Source organism: Anser anser, assembly GCF_964211835.1.
Source record: "Anser anser genome assembly, chromosome: 6".
Classification (NCBI taxonomy): domain Eukaryota; kingdom Metazoa; phylum Chordata; class Aves; order Anseriformes; family Anatidae; genus Anser; species Anser anser.
This window is the reverse complement of record NC_139726.1, coordinates 8,672,152-8,690,136: the sequence shown is the minus strand read 5'-3', so window position 1 is coordinate 8,690,136 and position 17,985 is coordinate 8,672,152. Positions and strand designations below refer to the sequence as shown.

The window sequence follows — 17,985 nt, the reverse complement described above, 5'->3', positions numbered from 1 at the left end:
CTACTGCCCCCAGGAGGGGGGGCAGCACATCAAGTCCCAAGTGTTTGCATTGCGTTTCCACATTATTTTTCTTTTATTCTTACATCAATATAACTTTCAAGCTATTTAATATTTAAAAGTCCCAAAGAGATTATTAGAAGCTCACAGTTGAACTTTACCAAATCAACAGTCGCTGATGCATCTCCAAATGTGAACAGTGTAAATATTCATACATATGAAAACAAATTTTTGGTCGTATTAAACACTATTCATAAAACCTCCTGACTAAGAAGTAAACAGAGCACTCTTTTTGTTGTTGTTTGTTTTTCATAATAATGGTTAAAGAATAGCCTGCAACATCTTTCATGTTAGATATTCTCATGTCTACATATAAACAACTGTTGTGGTGTGAATGTCATTCTAAAAGCCCGATTTGGATCTTGTACAAGTTAATGGAAAGACTCTTTTTTGTTCGCATTTGGAGATGTGGGTCAAGCGTCATTAGTAAAATCAGATGTTTCACCACATTTTAAAGAAAATATTAATGTAGGCAAGACATGTTATTTACATGAAAAGGGAATATTACAAGTTCTAAAATTTGATTGCCCTGGGTGTGCATTGGTTTTCACCCCCTGTTTGGGACAACCTCTGGAATGGCCTGATAAAGGAAAGACTGTTGACACAAATAGCTTTCTATCATCACTGTAAGAGATGAGATTTTAATGGGCTGCTTAATTAAATCCTTACATATGAATAGTAACATTATTTTAGAATTATGAAAATGAGGCAGAGAAGATAATGGCTTACTTGTGGGAGCTGCTGAGCATATCTCAAAACTAGCTAAAAGGTACTGTGTTGTCACATCACTCATTGTCGATAAAAATCAGACAAATTACATGATCAAGCAGGAACTATTAAAAAACTTCCTCTTCCTTCACAACACTACTTTGTCTCTTTCCATACCTATTTACTTGTGAAAAAAAACAGACAGGTACTCAGGAGTCGACATAAAATTATAACTCTTATAAGTGTTTCCTTATAAACATTCCTTAGAAGCTTTTGGGTGGGTGAAGGAAGCTGTGACCCACCACTTATTTTTGAGTAGAATGAAGCACACTGCAACACCCTAAAAGATACAAAATACAATTCATTGGTCTGTGAAGACAAAAAGAAAGCTGCATTAAATGAAGCTTCATGAATGATTCACAAGGCCAAGAATTCCCTCTATTTTCAGCAGAGTTCTCAAGCCAGATTTATATTTCTAGGTAAATAATTTATTACTACTACTTTTGTTTCTAGCAATAATGCATTCTCAGAAATACCAGCTGCACAGGATACTGGGCTCTTTTCCTGGACTTTCAGGCTGTGATGTCTGCAAGGACATCACTTAATTCCTCTACTGGATGGGATCACCACCTTTTTTTCCTGAGTATGAACAAAGAAGAATGAATAGTGACCAAGCTTTTCAGATATAGCTTCAGGTATAATATAGGAAAATGTCCATAAACACAGAAACATAAAGCTGGTATTTCCATATTTGACACACAATCACCAAAAATGATAGCATACTTCTTTGGGTTGACAGAGAGTGAGAACTGAACACTCAGTATTTCCAAGGACAGTCCTGCTAAGAAGAGTATAGAAACATCTGAAATTATATTTATGAACAGTGTACCACATATACACTTAACTCATATCCTTTGCAAGGATAAAGTTTGCAAGTACTGACTCCTTCCTCCAAAAAATGTCACATTCTGATTTGCTACAGGGATGGCAATTATTTGCAAAGACTATTATTTAGCAAGTTTTTACCTTCATTCTGAAAAAGATCTTCCCATATAAGACAATATAGTACTGCTGTATCCTACAGCGTACTAGCTGTGATAGAGCTGTAAAAAATCAGTTATAAGCTTAGAGCTATTAAAACAGACAATTTAAGGACATTAAAAAGGTAACATAGTTTTATGCCTGGATTCTTAAGCATAATCATCCTGTGCAGGTTCAGATACCAGGCCAAGCAGGAAAGAATACTTTTTTTCTGAGTTACCTACAGAATTATCTTTATCTTTCAAAAAACAGCATGAGACTTGAAATCCCAGGGTCTTATAATGGGGGTAGGTTTGGGGCCATCAAGCATACCAGCAATTCTCCCAATCACTACAGTGATTTACACCACTACTGTGATATGGAAGAGAAAGGAACCATAGTGTTTCTTGCTATTTGGTTTCCAGAAGAGCACAGCAGTTGCTCACAATCACTACTACTGTTATGATTCCTCCCAACAAGTTTGATGTCACAAAACTAAAATGCAAACCCATTACGATCCATCCATGATAATGTTTGTAGAACTACGGTGCGCTTGCATAATGCAGCTATTATGTCACTCAAAGGTGCGCAAAATCCTAGATTGGGAGGGAATACAATGATTCTGAACACAAGTGAAATCCTGTTCACTCCGATCAATAGGGATAAGTGTGCTGAGATCAATTACACAAAGCTCAGTATCAAGCAATAATATTAGCACTGCAATGATCAAGTGCACACAAGGAAATAGGCAAACTTGAGGTGGTAACCCAAGCTGAGCTAAGTTTTACTATTATTTGAGATGCAATAAAAGCAGAGACAAAGAAAAAAGTAAATTTGGAGAATATTTAATACATGTGTGCAGATGGGAATACTACCTAGGCATTACCTATTTATTCATATTGATAATCTTCTTAAAGAATAGTCTATTAATCGTGTATTTTATTGCTGTCAGCTTTGTTTGCAGAAATGTCATGAATAATGAATAATTTACTGTATCAGCTCCAGAGGCCCCCAAAAAGTATGTGCAGCAAAACAAATCCCTTTCTTTCCAATATACATCTCCTATGAATTTATGTTTCATTCTGTTCTCCCCCCAGAATAATGTATTCCAAGCTTGAAAAGGGAAAAGGCATGGGTTATCAGAGCATGTTTCACTACTAAATATTAAACGCTTGGTCTCTCACTGGCAATGAAATCTACTTTATCATCACTAGTGGTGATATTCTTTGATTGTGACAAAATTCATTGAGACAGATTTGTAATGGCAGGAAACTGAAAAACAAAACTGCCTCCAGCATTTGGAATTTTTTCAATGCTATGGCAATTTCAGTTAATCAGCAAAGACTGATTCAAGTTGAAGCTCAATATAGTTATTGATTTGACTTTGGATTTTTTTTTTTTTAAGTGTAAATATTTATGCTTTCAAACATTTCTGTAACTGGCATGTTTACAGCTCAAAATGTTGTATTTACACATCTGTGATAGCAGATCATCATCTGAGATGATGATCTGATATTATTAGGTCCAGTGACATTTAAGAACTTTTCCAGCCATACTAGAAAAATAAATCCCTCCCTCTAGCAACTTAAAAATAAAGATACAAAGCTAAAAAAAAAAAAAAATCAGAATTAGATCTCCCACAGTATAATTCACTATATCATTACGAACATCACTGACACTATGCACATTTGCATTAGCTTTGAATATGCCTTTTTTAATGTTGTTCATTTTAAAGATACAAACAGTAACCATGCCATAATCCATTTGCAGTTTAACTCTTTTTAATCAATGATTTAAAAGTCCAAGATGTATTTTAAGAAAGAACCTGAAGAAAAATTGCCAGTATTTTCCTTTGAAATACAGGTAGTGTTTATCCACATGCTAGGTGTTGGCAGGAATGCTATGCAGCATTTATATGCAGCTTTTTAATATAGTTTAAGAAGTGCTTTTGTTGGCTGCCTACATAAAAGTGAATTTCACTCTTCAGAGCAGAACATTTTCTAAGCAATGATGTTAAGTTCTCTTATATATGTCCCAGCTTAGTCATACTTACAGGTGCTTTTTGTCTTGATAATTGTGCTACTTCCCCACAAGAGACAAGCCCACATCGCCCTGCCTGCACAGCGTATACCACAGAGGAGGGAGTAGTCTGCAACACTGAAATTTCCCTTAATCATATTTCTGCCTGGTCTCTTTACTGTACAGGCTGTTATTAGAATTAAAATTCAATTTTGAATAACTCATTATGCCAACTGTGGTAATTCTTAATCTGTAAAGATGTCCAGTCTCACCTTCAGTTAAGCACTAGGGTCAGTCCAAGGAAGACGTTCACATGCCAGTGCAACACCAGAGTTGGAAGGTGAGATGGAAGTGCTTGTTGTTTTTCTTTGCAACTGTTTTAGAAACCTACAGTCCTCAAGAGAGTATCACTATTCCATGCTGTGCTTCCAGCTCTCAGACAGTATAGCAGATCTCAAGGTTAATTGACAAAACCAAGAAAACTGTGAGGAACGCAACACCTGCAAACGTGCAAGAGGAGGAGGTGCATTGCCCTCGCAGCACTATAAACGATTGCATGATTTTCCAGCAAAGCAGCCACAGGAGTTCCAGTGTGTTCACTGTCAAGTGGCATCGCTTCTTTCTGGGGTCCGACCAATGGCGGGAGCCCCTTTTGCACTGGCTGTTTACTATTGCTGCAACACCTAAACATGCAAAATATACAGAGACTGGGCCTAAACAGAAACGTACTCTACGTGGCTGTTAAGATTTTTTTGGGAAAAAAAAAAAAGTTATACTGGGAACATAGTAGATAAAAGAAGCACTTGAGAGTGATGTTTTAGTTTTTTCCCTCTAAATGTCAAACTGCGCCTTCAGCTCCCTGAGAACGTGTAATAGGATAAAAGCAAGCCTGACAGCTATTCAACAACCCAGATCTTTTAGAAACAAAAAACAAGTTGCAATTTTCTGTGAGTACAGCTAAGAGTAGCCAAGTTTCAAAGGAACTTGAAAGACTTCAAGTGTTCGTTGTCTTAAAAAAAAAAAAGAAAAAAAAAAGTTGGAAGATATAAAGAACCTGAATATATGTTCAGACTACAAAACCCTTCTCATTTTCCTTCATCCATTCAGGTGAGCCCATCAGAGAAGAAGATACATTTACTGCATGAGCCTTTGCAGAAGCGTGCACACAGTAAACATGCCAAATGGAAAGGATGTTCTCTGACAACAGCAAAACACATTGGTATTTGCACATCCTGCATTAACCTGTGATTTCTTTAGTGAATTTGAAGAAACAAGCAGTATGTGAACTATAACAATAATGACAACACAATGCACATGTCCTTTATTTATTAAGCAGGGTTCTGGTCTTCTACTTCATGATGCAAATATTAGATTAGCATTCTTTTAATCCTTCTGGAATACTTATTTCTAAGATAAACTTTCAAAGATATATTTTACAGCTCTGGACTTTATTTCTTTTTGACAGAAAGTGGACATACACTGTCCATTTTTAGAGTTCATGTTTGCATAATGGCCCTGAGTACAACCAGGAATCCAGTCAGTCTTCAGAAACCTTCAAGAACAAAAAAATCTACGGCAGATCACATATTCTAGGTCATGCTTCTGAACATCAGGACTAGCTGGGAAGTACATTCAAGACCCCGGCCTTCCACTGCTTTGAGCTATTGGCTACATTCCCTGAATGAGCCTTCGCCTTTCTCTAACTTGTGGAAAAGCTACCTATCATTTCAGCGCAGTCTGCAGTTGGTAGATAGCGAAGTGCCAATCATTCTAAGACAGTTTCTTTTCCACTTCTTTAGGAGAATGATGTGCAGAAGCATTCAGTTGTCAAAACGTGACACAATAATGAAATACAAAAGGCTTCACTTGGTGGATGACATAGGTGAGTAATAAGGAGAGTATAAACAACTTATTTGGGGCCACCAGAATAAAACACTGAACCTTCAGTCTTTTAAATAAATATAGTCAAATCCTGAGGGCTTGAAGCCAAAATTCTAAATCTTGCCCCTAATTACTGCCTAAACACAGGGACTCCTAAATGACAAACAACTTTTTATTGTCATATTTCTCTACGTACTTTAAGTTCTGCTTCTGAGCATTCATTACACTTCCAGAGCTAAGCATCCTGATGCCTACCTGCATTCAAGCCTCAGTCTTGATCAATAAATTAGCTGTCCTGCTGCCAAAGCCCCCTGTGGGTCTCCATCCAGGCACTTGAAAACAAACTGTAACAGGACTGGGATCTTCCCAAATTGAGCAGCAGGAACTTCTGTTCACAAACATTTTCATATAAACACTTTTATTCAGCCAGGATACAGAAAACACTTTTTAAATCTATTCTCTACCAAGAGGTACCAAATTCCATCATCTATGCCAATTCCACACCCTGAGCTAACAGTCACCTCCCTACTTCTACAAATGCTTTAGTAGTTGTAGGCTCTGTGTGACAGTACCACTTCTCCCAGTTGTGTTTTGCTGGAATATCACACTGGGAACTCGCTTGTCTTTATCATGACAGCTAGACTTTTCTCAGGGTCACTGTTTTCCAAAATACTATTGTATCACAATAGTGGTACAATTGTAACACAAATATATTTTTCCTGGAGTATACGTGGTTTTGGGGTGTTTTCTTTTTTTGTTTAGGGTACCTCAGGGCACACAGGTCCATATTGTTCTCAAAAACTCTAGCGACAGATGAGGCAGATTAATGTCCTTCTGACCTCTAAAGAGTTCCCTGTGCACCATCTCATCAATGATTTTGTGTTGGGACCAGGAGGAAATGCTTGGAGTTTTGAACATTTTTGTATGCTTAAAAACAAATTAACCATAAAATATGCCTCCAAATACATAAAGAGAAAATTGGCCTCCGCAATCTCAATTAAATATGCATTATAGCAAACATTCTGACTGTGTTGAGATTTGGTTTCTGTTTTGTCTCAGCACAAAACAAACACTCACATAACCAGAGGCAATTGCAACTCCATTTCTGTGTGAAATTCTGCAAGACGCTCCTGACAGAAAGAGCTGATTTTGTTCCTTAGAATTCATAACTAATTTAAATTTCAATGAAAGAAGTGCACACCTGTCTGCACATTTTGTTCTCTGAAACCTATGAAGGCTAAAGTCTTCAGTGCCAAGCTAGTGAATCTTCCAAAACAAAAAATAAAAAAGACTCCATCGTGTATTTTAGGAGTTATGGATTATATTTTAATAGTCACTGTTGAATTCTGTATTAGCATCTGGTTTATATTCTCTGCTTTGTTTTATTGGCATAAGGAACATGCTACAGTAAAATTCGTAAGAACTAATATCATACAATGAATATTTTTATAATCACAAAACATGTCATTCATTGTGCTCTGTTCTGCTATAGATACGGCACTGATGAGCATATATCCAGGGAAGACAAAAGACTTTACTTTCTAAAAACTTTAATATATTTTTCATTAAACAGGGATCAAAATACTGTTTTTGCTTTATTTCCCAAGATAAATGGAACTATTTGGTCTGATAACAGTATTTCATCAAATAACAAACATAATTTGGGTGTGTGCAGCTTTTTGAGGCAAAAAAGCAGAGGAGTTTGTTTGCTGTATTGTTTTTAGCCAACACTATTGCAAATATTAGATGACAATGATAAACACAGAGCAGTCAGCTGTTTCAATTAGTTCCCTGAATAATCTTAGCTATGCATGTCCCCCTCCAGAATATACATGGTAATCATTTGTAGTATAGTGACTTACATGAAAGATTTTCTTTAAATATAAATTTTAAATATGGGATAAAGGCAGATCTCTTGAAATTATATAAACTGAGCCAAGTATAGGCAAGACACAGCAGCCATGTTCTTGTGGCAAGAAAACATCAAACAAATCACAATCACATGCATCAGGGTCTTCACAATTACTACAAAGATGCAGAATGAATAAACACTCTCATGATCACGAAGCAGACGGAAAAGAGAGTAAGGAAGGAAAAGTAAGGGAGGTCTTTCAGTTAAATCCATAGAATCTAGGGAATACCAAAAACATATCTAAAAATCTAATATTTCTAGAAATCTGACACACCTGATCCAAAGCCAACTGAAGTCAATGGTACTCTTGTCAAAGCAATTCAAGGTAACACCCTGAGGAGTTTGTATCTGGCCAATCTATAGTGTCCTCAGAATCTCAAAATAAGGACAAAAAGTTATCAACAAATAACATTTTGATTGTACAAATTTCTTCTTATGCAAGTAATGCTACTGAATTAAATGTTTCTTTATAAGGACTATTTATGTAATGGTTACTTGAAATTACGATGCACTTAGGACGTTGCTAAGGTCCTGAGTTATAACACAAAATCACTTTGTGACATTCAGTGTCAAAAATTATAATTTCATTGATATAAAAGCTTTCAAACTAAACCTGAACTTGCCATGAAGGGGAAGATAAAAAATAAATAAATAAAGCAACTCTCTCTCACTAGTTTATTACTTTTCTAGAGAGTAGAAAGCAAACAAAAACTATACATATATATATACACATATACATATATACATATACATATATATATATACATATATATTTAAAAGGAAGGGCTGAGCTTCCATTAGTGACTGAAGTACATGTGGGGTCTTCTGCGATCACACAGACCAAGCAAGCTTCATCTGAAAGAATCCATTTCACAGGCTTTGGAACCAATGCACAATGCACACCTCAGTAAAGTAAGTGGGAAGTGATGGGGTAACTCACTTTGAAAGTGCAAATCTGACCCAAGCAAAAAGCCTTTTTTTTTTTTTTTTGGTGTAGATGTGCCCAAAAGATACCACCATCCTGAAGAACTTCCACGTACGCACATAACTTGGAAGCTCAAGACTACCTCTGTACTTTCCCAAGGCTAACTTATAACATAGTGCCCCACATCCCGCAAGAATATTCAACAACTGATCCTCCCTGGGGAAACATCTGGAGACTTCTGGCACAACAGAAAGGTCCTTCCCAACAGCATTTGTATTATGATCTAGAGTGTTGTGAAAGGGCTGTAACATTTCACTTCAACTGGCTCACAATGATGACATATGATGATTCATACGATATATTATGTTCTGATTAAGAGTTTGAAAGCTTGAACCTTTGGTCCAGATGTTTGCAAATTGCTGGATTAGAAAATAGCCACAAATTTATTCACAGCTGCTTTGTGATAATACACACCATTATGCATCAAGAGTACCTCCACTGAAATCAAAGACAGACAGGGTTAGAACTGATAGAAGTAAACACAAAACAAGCTGTAGACATCTTGCTTTGCTGTCTCTTTTTTCTTGTCCCTAGCGTAGGCTGAAATAATAATTATACACAAGCAAAAGATTTTACTACGACTTTGGAATTACATAATTAATATCAAAGGAATTTTTGACATCTAGCAAAAAGCATATTATACAGTCCTGTTCAAAAAGAGGCTATTAATAAGCTTTGTTATGTGGATCAACCACTTAACTCCTAAAGAATGACCTTTCAGTTAACAGGAAGGAAAGTAAAGGGAACTAAATTATCAGAGCTTTGAGACTGCCCTTTAACCTTACCACCTAAAGTGAAAAAAGACGATCGTTAAATTAAAGAGCTTATAGATTAAAGAGTCATCTTTTAATGTGGTTTACACAACTCACTCTTCTTGTAAAGGTGAATGGAGACCTGACTGAGATGATGATGAAAGAAGCCTGATGTTTTCAGTAACCTCTGTGGTCAGAAACAACACTAATAGTTATGAGAACTGGTCTTTTAATATCTTTTTTTATTTTTTTCTTCTTTCTTTACCACTTTGAAATCTATGACAAACAGTTCTCTGTATTAACTTTTGTACCAATAGTGCTATATATACGTAACACTTTTTCAGAAACAGCTTTGCAATAAATGCAGTCCTCATAAACAGGGAAGCAATATCTCTCCAGTCTCAGTTCTGCACAGCCTTATCATTGCTGCAGTGTGTCACTGAGACAAGATCTGAAAGAAAAAATAGTAAAGCCACGTAGATATGCATGCAAACCAACAATGCTATCCTGGTTGGATATTTTTTTTTTCCTGTATGGACATGCAACAGGAAGGTAACAGCACTTATCTGGCATTTATTATATGTTTGCTCCCTGGGGGAGGGGTGGGAGGGTAGGATAAGACTGGTGTGTGTGTGTGTGTGTGTCATGGATCACATTTTTGTTGTTCCTGGTTTAGGAAAGAGAGTCAATTCAGCAGGAGCATTACCTTCCATTAAAGGCCCAAGTCTGGAATGTGAAAAAATACCGTTCAATTTCTTACACTACTGTCCTGCTTGGTTGCAGATGTATCACTCATATTCTGACTCATTTACTCTGTTATCGAAAGGGAAAAAAAGCATTTTCATCCCTCCTCCCTCCACAGCTGTAAGGCACTCCAGTAATATGGCAATGGCGTTTACACCAAAACACAAAGCTAATTACATTGTAAAGCTGGTCTCCAGCCTGTCTCTTGATTGCACTGAGATGGCAAAGGAACTGCTGGATGATGAGACAGGGCCAGAATGGACACAAGGACCCCAAAGAGCAAGAAGCAACATTTCTAAAATTTAACCTCTTCTTTAAGGGTTTAAAAGGCATCTGTATAATAATATTCACTGATGTCATTGGTGTCACTGAAACTTGCCCTCTATAGTCTCTCAGCTGGTAAGCAAATTATTTTTATCAAATGAGTTTAAAGGAGTGAAATTTTTTTGAATGCCTAATGCAAACTCACAGCACCTCTTTTTTCATAAGGATTTTTTAGTAAGCAGCTTACCATGCATGCAATCATTTCATGCAGCTTACACAAAATAATGTTATTTAAAAATGAAAACGGACAGGCAGACAGATTGCAGTCATTCCAAATTGCTTCCTACAGGAGATTACTCCAATAACCTAATAATGAATGGCCTTCCCAGTGTACAGCTAGGACCACTGCTCCGGAGCTGTCATTTTCCAGGACTGAACACCACTCAGCCTGTAGCTGTTCCAACACTGCCTTCAGAAAACTGAATTAGGAGGGAGAGTAATTCCCATTAAAAATAAAAAGCAATATCCTCATTTCATGATTCTGCTTAATCTACTTTGATTTGGTTTTGCATAGTTATGGATTCTCTATCCCAGTCTATTTAAACCGACAGGAAAAAAAAAAAAAAGACAAATATATAAACCTATAAACACGGGATATTGTTTGAGCTAGTGAATTTTTCCAGAGCTGCTTATGCCACTGGCTCCAGTAACAAAAGGCACACAGTCTACCTCTGATGTACCTTGGCTGAACAGGAGCACAGGGAAAGTGAGAAGCATGAAACAAAGCAGAGGCAGCCCAAAGATGATACCGGTGCCACTGTGAGCAATTGCAAGAAGAGCAACTTTTGCGAAGCACATATCCATCCCCCAAAAACTCTGATATTTTCCAAGCCCTGGTAGTATGGGTGGTAGGAGAAGAACTGTGCTTAGCCTCTGGTGATACCTAACCACTCAGATATGTCTGAAGACAAATGTTCTGTCTGCCTCTAGCTCCAATGTCCCAAAGCATAATTTCTGTGTGCAAGTATCAGAATTTACTACTCTATTTTCTACAGCGTCTTAGCACGTACAGACTTGTGCTATAGGAAAATCCATCCTCACTCTTCATCTACTCAGGAAAAAGAAAAAAAAATTCTAATTACATTTTTCCATTTGATTACAGTATTTTCCCTACCTTCTGTTTGAGTATTTCTAGAGGACCCAGTGTGTTAGTTCTCTAAGCACATCTCAAGAAGCTGATGTATATATTTTGTCTGAGCCAGGCAGAGCTCCCCAGACACGAAATCGTCAGAGGCTGACTGGCACTTCCATTCATCAGTTTCAAAAATGGCACTTGGTTACAGTTTTTATTCTCACGCACACATCAAAAAAACCTTAATGTTTGTTCTTTCAATATGGCACTAACTGCTGATGTAACACAGCATTAACAGTCTGATGAGGCAACTAAAAGCATTAAAACAATCTCATATAGAGTATTTTAACAACCACAGTTCCACAGAATTAACTGATAAAAAATAAAGGAAGCATTTTATTTGTGGAATCATTTCAACAAATCTACTTAATTTATAAATTTGCACTGGCTAGTGGGAGAAATGCAAGTGTGCTGACTTGTAAGTATTTCACATTTTGACCTGTGTTCCAGAAGCACTTTATTTAGACCTTTGTGGATACAAATCCTTTTACCCTTTCCTGTCTTTTATCTCCCATTGTCCTTTCTGTTGTATAAAATGACCTGAATCTAAAGCCATTTAGTCATATCTAATCTTTATAGCACTTTCGATGTATTCCTAAAAAATGAAGGCTTCTGCAATAGTACATATTTTTCAATAAAGTAGCACTCGACATGCAACAGGAAAATGCTAATTACATTAACAGATTTTCATTGCACTTATGTAGTATAATAATTAACAATATAGGTTTATCACAGCATTCACTAAATGATGTAAAATTCACTAATGTAACATAGAACTCACTCATCCAGTTTTTCAAAGTTATTCTCTCTCCACTTCAGTATTGCATCCATTTAAACTATGGAAAGAGAAAAATGCTCTGAAATATAAACTGAAGGGCTATTTTGTACAGATTTTGTATTTCTCATTGTCAGTGATGGGCTCCAAGCATATCTTCTCTTTTTTTTTTTCTCCTTATTTATCTTGAAGTTGGTTTTGAGGGCTTCCTTAATTAGTTTAAATCTCCTGTACTCTGAAGGAAGAGTGGGAAATTAAAAATAAAAATAAAATCCATTGTGGTCCTGTACTTCACAGAGTCAACAAACAGAAATGAAGACAAGTCCGAAATGAAGATATCTCACATCCTCTTGAAGACATTTCAAGAAATGAAGACAACTCACATCCTCTCACAGAAAAGAAACCAAGAGTGACACCATTCAAGCCGACCCTTCCAGCCTCTGAACTGCTACTCCAAATAGACACAATCCAGCAGAACAGCAGAGAGGAGCTATTTAATTTCCAGGCAGGGTAAACATACGTGACACCCAACAAAACATTTACTACAATTCTACCTATGCAAGCCAAGCTGTGAGCACAGAGAACAGAATGGCAAAGTATGGTCCTTCAGCCCTAGGTGGAAAACACATGCTATATCCGTGGTATCCAACACAATTCCTGCCCAGAGATGGCTTTTCCAAACTTTTTAGTCCCCACCATCTGTCTAGGTTGCCTGCAAATCTAAGAGTGCTAAATAAACTCAATCACAGTAAATTCCATCTGCAAAACTGACCAGGTGCGCAAGCAAGGAGGTTTTGGTAGTAAACATGCAGGTGACTTTCACCTTCAAGTGACTCTAATGCTGAAGAAAACCATAGTGTCCACTAACAAAGGACAAGTTTTGTTCTGTCTAAAGTAACTCTGTCAAGGGAATTCACAGACAGCCGGTCCTACTTTTTTCATTTCTTCCTTGAAAGGATATGAAAAAAACTACTGAAAGAAAAATATATTCCCAATTGCTTAAAGTAGCAAATTATGAAGGCAGTATATTATATGACTTAGTAAGTAAAAAGGTAAGACAAGATTATCATCTTTAATTAGAAAATAAATTTGAATCAATTATTTTACTTAGCTACTGGTTAGCATTTGCAAAGAATACACTATTCCTTCTAAAAAAGATAATAAAACCAATTATAAAACTCAGTCATAGAAATACCATTTTACAATAGGTAAACAGAATTATTTTCCTTTCCACCTTTTTTTTCTAACCTCTCTGTCAGCCACCACTGACATCTTCTGCAGCCCTACCCATTTTAAAGCATATATTCTAAAAAATATTATTCAATTTTTGAAAAGTCCTTACTATAAATACCTCGTAGATACATAATGCATGTGCTACTATACCTTGAAGAGAGACAACTGGTTTGAGGAAACGTTTTAGAATGTAGAAAGTCAATGTCCATTTTTCAATTCTGTTTTGTTTTTTAAATATATCTTTTTTAAAATCACATTCTTGTGATAGGTATTGGCAACTGGGGAATGTTTCTGTAAACAGGAAATATCGCTCCCACCTTTAAGAAGGAAGACACAGGGCAACACAGATAGGTCAGACTCACCTTGATCCCTGAGAAGGTGATGGAGCAATTAATCCTAGAACCCACTTCCAAACATATTAAGGACAAGATGGTGATTGGGAGCAGCTGACATAGATTTATGAAGGGATAATTGTGCTTAGCCAACCCAACAGCCTTCTACAGTGAAATGACCAGCTCAGTGGATGAGGGGAGAGCAGTGAATGTTGTTTATCTTGAGTTAGGCTTTTCACACTGTGCTCCATCAATTTCTCATTGACAAACTGATGAAGTACAGGTTAAATACATGGACAATAAAGTCTATTAAAAACAGGCTAAAATGCCAGGCTCAGAGTGCTGTGATCAGAAATAGAAAAGCAGCTGGTCACCAGTCACTAGTGGTATAGCCCAAGGGTCAATAGTAGTGTTTAACAGCTTCCTTAATGACCTGGACAACGTATCAGATTGCATCCTCATCAAGTTTGCAGATGACACAAAACTGGGAGGAGTGGTTGATACACCAGATGGTTCCACTGCCATTCAGATGGACCTCAACACAGTGGAGAAATGAGCAGGTTGATGTTGAACTTTGTGAAGTTCAGCACTAATAGAAATGCCAAGTCCTGTCCCTGGGGAGAAATAACCCCAGGTACCATTGCAGGCTGACACCAACTGACTGGAAAGCAGTTTGGTAGAAAAGGTCATGAAGGTCTTCTGCTGGACAATATCAGGCAGCAGAGTGCCCTCACGGTAAAGAAGGTCAATGGCATCCTCTGCTACACTGAGAAAAAAGAACACTGCCAGCATGCTGAGGAAGGCGATACTTCATCTCTGCGTAGCACTGGTAAGACAACTCTGAAGTGCTGTGTCCACTTTTGAGCTCCCCAGTACAAGACTGACACGGATATACTGGAGCAAGCCCAGTGAAGGGCTGCAAAGATGACAGCGGGCTTGGAGCATCTGACAGAGACTGGGACTGTTACGCAGCCTGGAGGAGAGAAGGCTCAGAGGGATTTTACCAATGTCTCTGAACACCTGATGGGGGGGAGTAAAGAAGACAGTCAGACTCTTCTCAGTGGTGTCCAGTGCCAGGACAAGAGGCAAAGGACACAAATTGAAATGGAGAAATTTCCATGTAAACCCATGAGTCAAAGGATAGGTAAATCACAATTTGGAAATTCCTATATATTGACTCACATATAAACATAAGCTATGGACAATAGGAAGAGGAAGAACAATAAATATAAATTTTCCTCTTAGGTGGAATACATCACCTAAAGCAGAGATGCGGACACACAAAAGATCATTGGTGATAAATAGCTGGGTAGTTCTCCCTCTCCCTCAAATCCAGTTTCCATCCCAGTTTCCCTCGAGCATTACCAAAAACACTTCAGCCATGCCAGCTACTTCCACCTGCAGGTTTTGATAACTTGAACATTTCTACTGTAATTTTTTTCTTTTTCTCCATTTCCTGATAGTTCTTAGCTACCTGGTTACCAAATGAAAGTCCACAAAAATGCCATTGATTGTAGCAGTGCTCAATTTTTAGAAATTTCACCATCACCACTAATCTAAATCCCTTGTCCACTTTTACGGTTCCATCCTCTCTGAGGTTGATGTAATCTTTCTGCTTAGCATCTTCCTCAATATCCTAGCGTTAGTCTTGGGAAGAACAAAGCCATCTAGCAGTTATTATTTTGACACTAGTGTATATGCATGTTTTTCTGACAGTTTTATCTTGTTTTATCCTTCTTGTGGTGTCTACAGCAACTCCTTTTAGTAACTGAGTAAACCACTAGAAAAAGCAGAAGTTACATTTATCAATGAAGAGCTACTTTTAATTCCCAGTCCAAATAAACAAGCTGTTAGATTATTAGCAAGGACAGTGTAAAAACAAGCATTACCCTAATTTGTGCAGCAATTCTTGAGTACCTGTGGCCATTCTATGACTCAGATACCTCAGACACAGGTAAATTCCTTCCCAGTCACTGACTCTTGGTCAAAATGCCACCAATGCAAAGCTATGCTTTGCATAAGAAACTTACTTGGAGCCCATCAGATATATACAAACACATCCCAATATTGATATCTTATAGGTATTATTTGTAAAATAAACACTTTTTTTCTAGTGATTGATGCAAGAATTAGGAAAAAAAAATTGCTTTTATTTTAGCCAAAATCATGTATATTGAAGTCAAATATAGGCTAGAAGGATAGTTGGGAAAAAAAAAAAAGAACTTAAATGGTTTTTTTAAACTAAAAATGAAAACATTACAATAGAATTTAAAATGTCACCTGACAGGAAAGATTTATCCTTGTATCTTTGCTCTGAAAACAACAACAAATATTAAAATTTAAAATAGTAATAATAAAATAAACACTATTTCCACTCTAGTAACCATGTGCAAATGTATTATTTTTATTCAAGGTAAACAAAATATTGTTAATAAACTGAACAGAATATGCTTAAAATTGAAAATCCTGGGTTATCTCAGTCACTTCCACTTTCTGCAATAAGAATAGATTAAATGAAATAGACTAAAAAAAGAAGTCAGAAGGAAAGGATGCTCATGAAGTATAATTACTCTAAATGGAAAACAGGAAAAATATAAAAGACCTAAAAGGAAAAAAACACACAAAAGTACTCAACAAAAAATTTTTCATAAGGTCAAATGGAATGTTATTTTAACAGTAAAAAAATGAATTTATATTTGTAACAAATTCTTTGCTATGGTTAAGTTTTTCTTCACCTTTGACATTTAATTTCTGTATAATTCTATGTTGTAGACAAACATTATTATATACTAATACTATCCATTTTCTCCTTGTAATTAATTTTCTGTAGAAGAAAGAAATTAAAAATAGCAAAAAGAGCAAATAAACAACTACATAGAAATTTCTTGCCTTATGAGTGCATGAAGTTTTGATTCTAGTTAAATCAATGGCAAAATTTCTGAAATCTGCAGGCTCAGTGAACCATAGGTGGTATGAATAATACTGTAACATACCTTCCACACAGTCAAACTGCAAACAAAACTGCTGTTGAATTTGTCCCAGGGTTTTGTTATTTAGTATAAGAAAGCATATGACTGATAAAATAAAACTGAGTTTTAATCAGGTCATCCAAAGTTCCACTTTTCTTGAAAGAAATATAACCCTACAGTATAATTTCTGAAAAAAAAAATCAGTAGGGGAAGTGGAAAAAAGAAAAAAAAAACAACAACACTACTATCAATAACTGCAAACTAAATCAGGAATAAAGCAATATAGCAATATTGCAATCAAATCAAGGTCAAATCAGCAAGCTAACTTCAATATTGTAATCAAATTAGTTAAATTGTTAGATTAATACAGAGATAATCAATCCTTCTTAATCCTATGAAAGATCTAAGGAGGCTTTTGTCAGTTTAAGTATAAGCCACGACTAAAGGCTTACAACTCAACGTAATCAAGTCTTTAATTTACAGCCAAATAAATATTTTAATACCAAAACTCTTATGTAAAGTCTGAACAGATGCCTTGGGACCATCACTTTTTTTTTTTTCCATCACGTCTCCTAAGTTATTGTTATTTCTTCCTCCAGATATTAAGAAATTGTAGTGCAGTCTTAAGCAAAAATCTAAATGATTTAAAGCCATAATGCTTCTTTATGCCAAAATGTACAAATGATAGTTAACATTTGACTATGTTTGATTTTTCAGTAGTCAAACATAAATAGTTCAGCACATACTCAGGAACACACTCCCTAAACTATGTTTTAGAGGTGTTCCAACCTGAAGAATTTCTCCCAAAAATATTTTTATGGATTTTACTGGTGCTTATATGTTCTTATACACACCCATCAAGTGAATCTTGCAGATAAAGGATTAAAATAAGAATATAAATTTCAATTTTTAGAAAAAGTGTACAGACTCAGCTCTTGCAAATAAGCAGATTCCCCTAAAAAACAGGGGAAAAATAGCCTGGGACTGGGATGATTGGGATGCACAGCTTTTTCTGCCATTAGAAATCCTGCAGCTGTGGAGATCTGCCAAAGGCTATAAGACATCATTCTCAGGTGTTGTGACTTCCTCTCACAGTTCAGTCCTGAGACTCTGGCACATTAATGTTGTTGTAAGTGGTCTGT

The 17,985-nt window shown here is 36.4% G+C and overlaps 1 protein-coding gene across 13 annotated transcripts in view; it reads right to left on the bottom strand.

Annotated features, from left to right (window-relative positions):
• The window catches only part of DPP10 (dipeptidyl peptidase like 10), a 486,012-nt gene that overhangs the window by 159,615 nt on the left and 308,412 nt on the right, over window positions 1-17,985 (bottom strand). Inside the window, exon 1 of one of the 13 annotated variants that reach the window (XM_083841932.1) lies at window positions 13,905-15,486. The exons of the other annotated variants lie outside the window; for them this stretch is intronic. The gene's annotated coding sequence lies outside the window, so the exon portion shown is untranslated. Of the gene's footprint in view, window positions 1-13,904; window positions 15,487-17,985 lie in introns of those variants that run through there. 13 annotated transcript variants of the gene reach the window in all.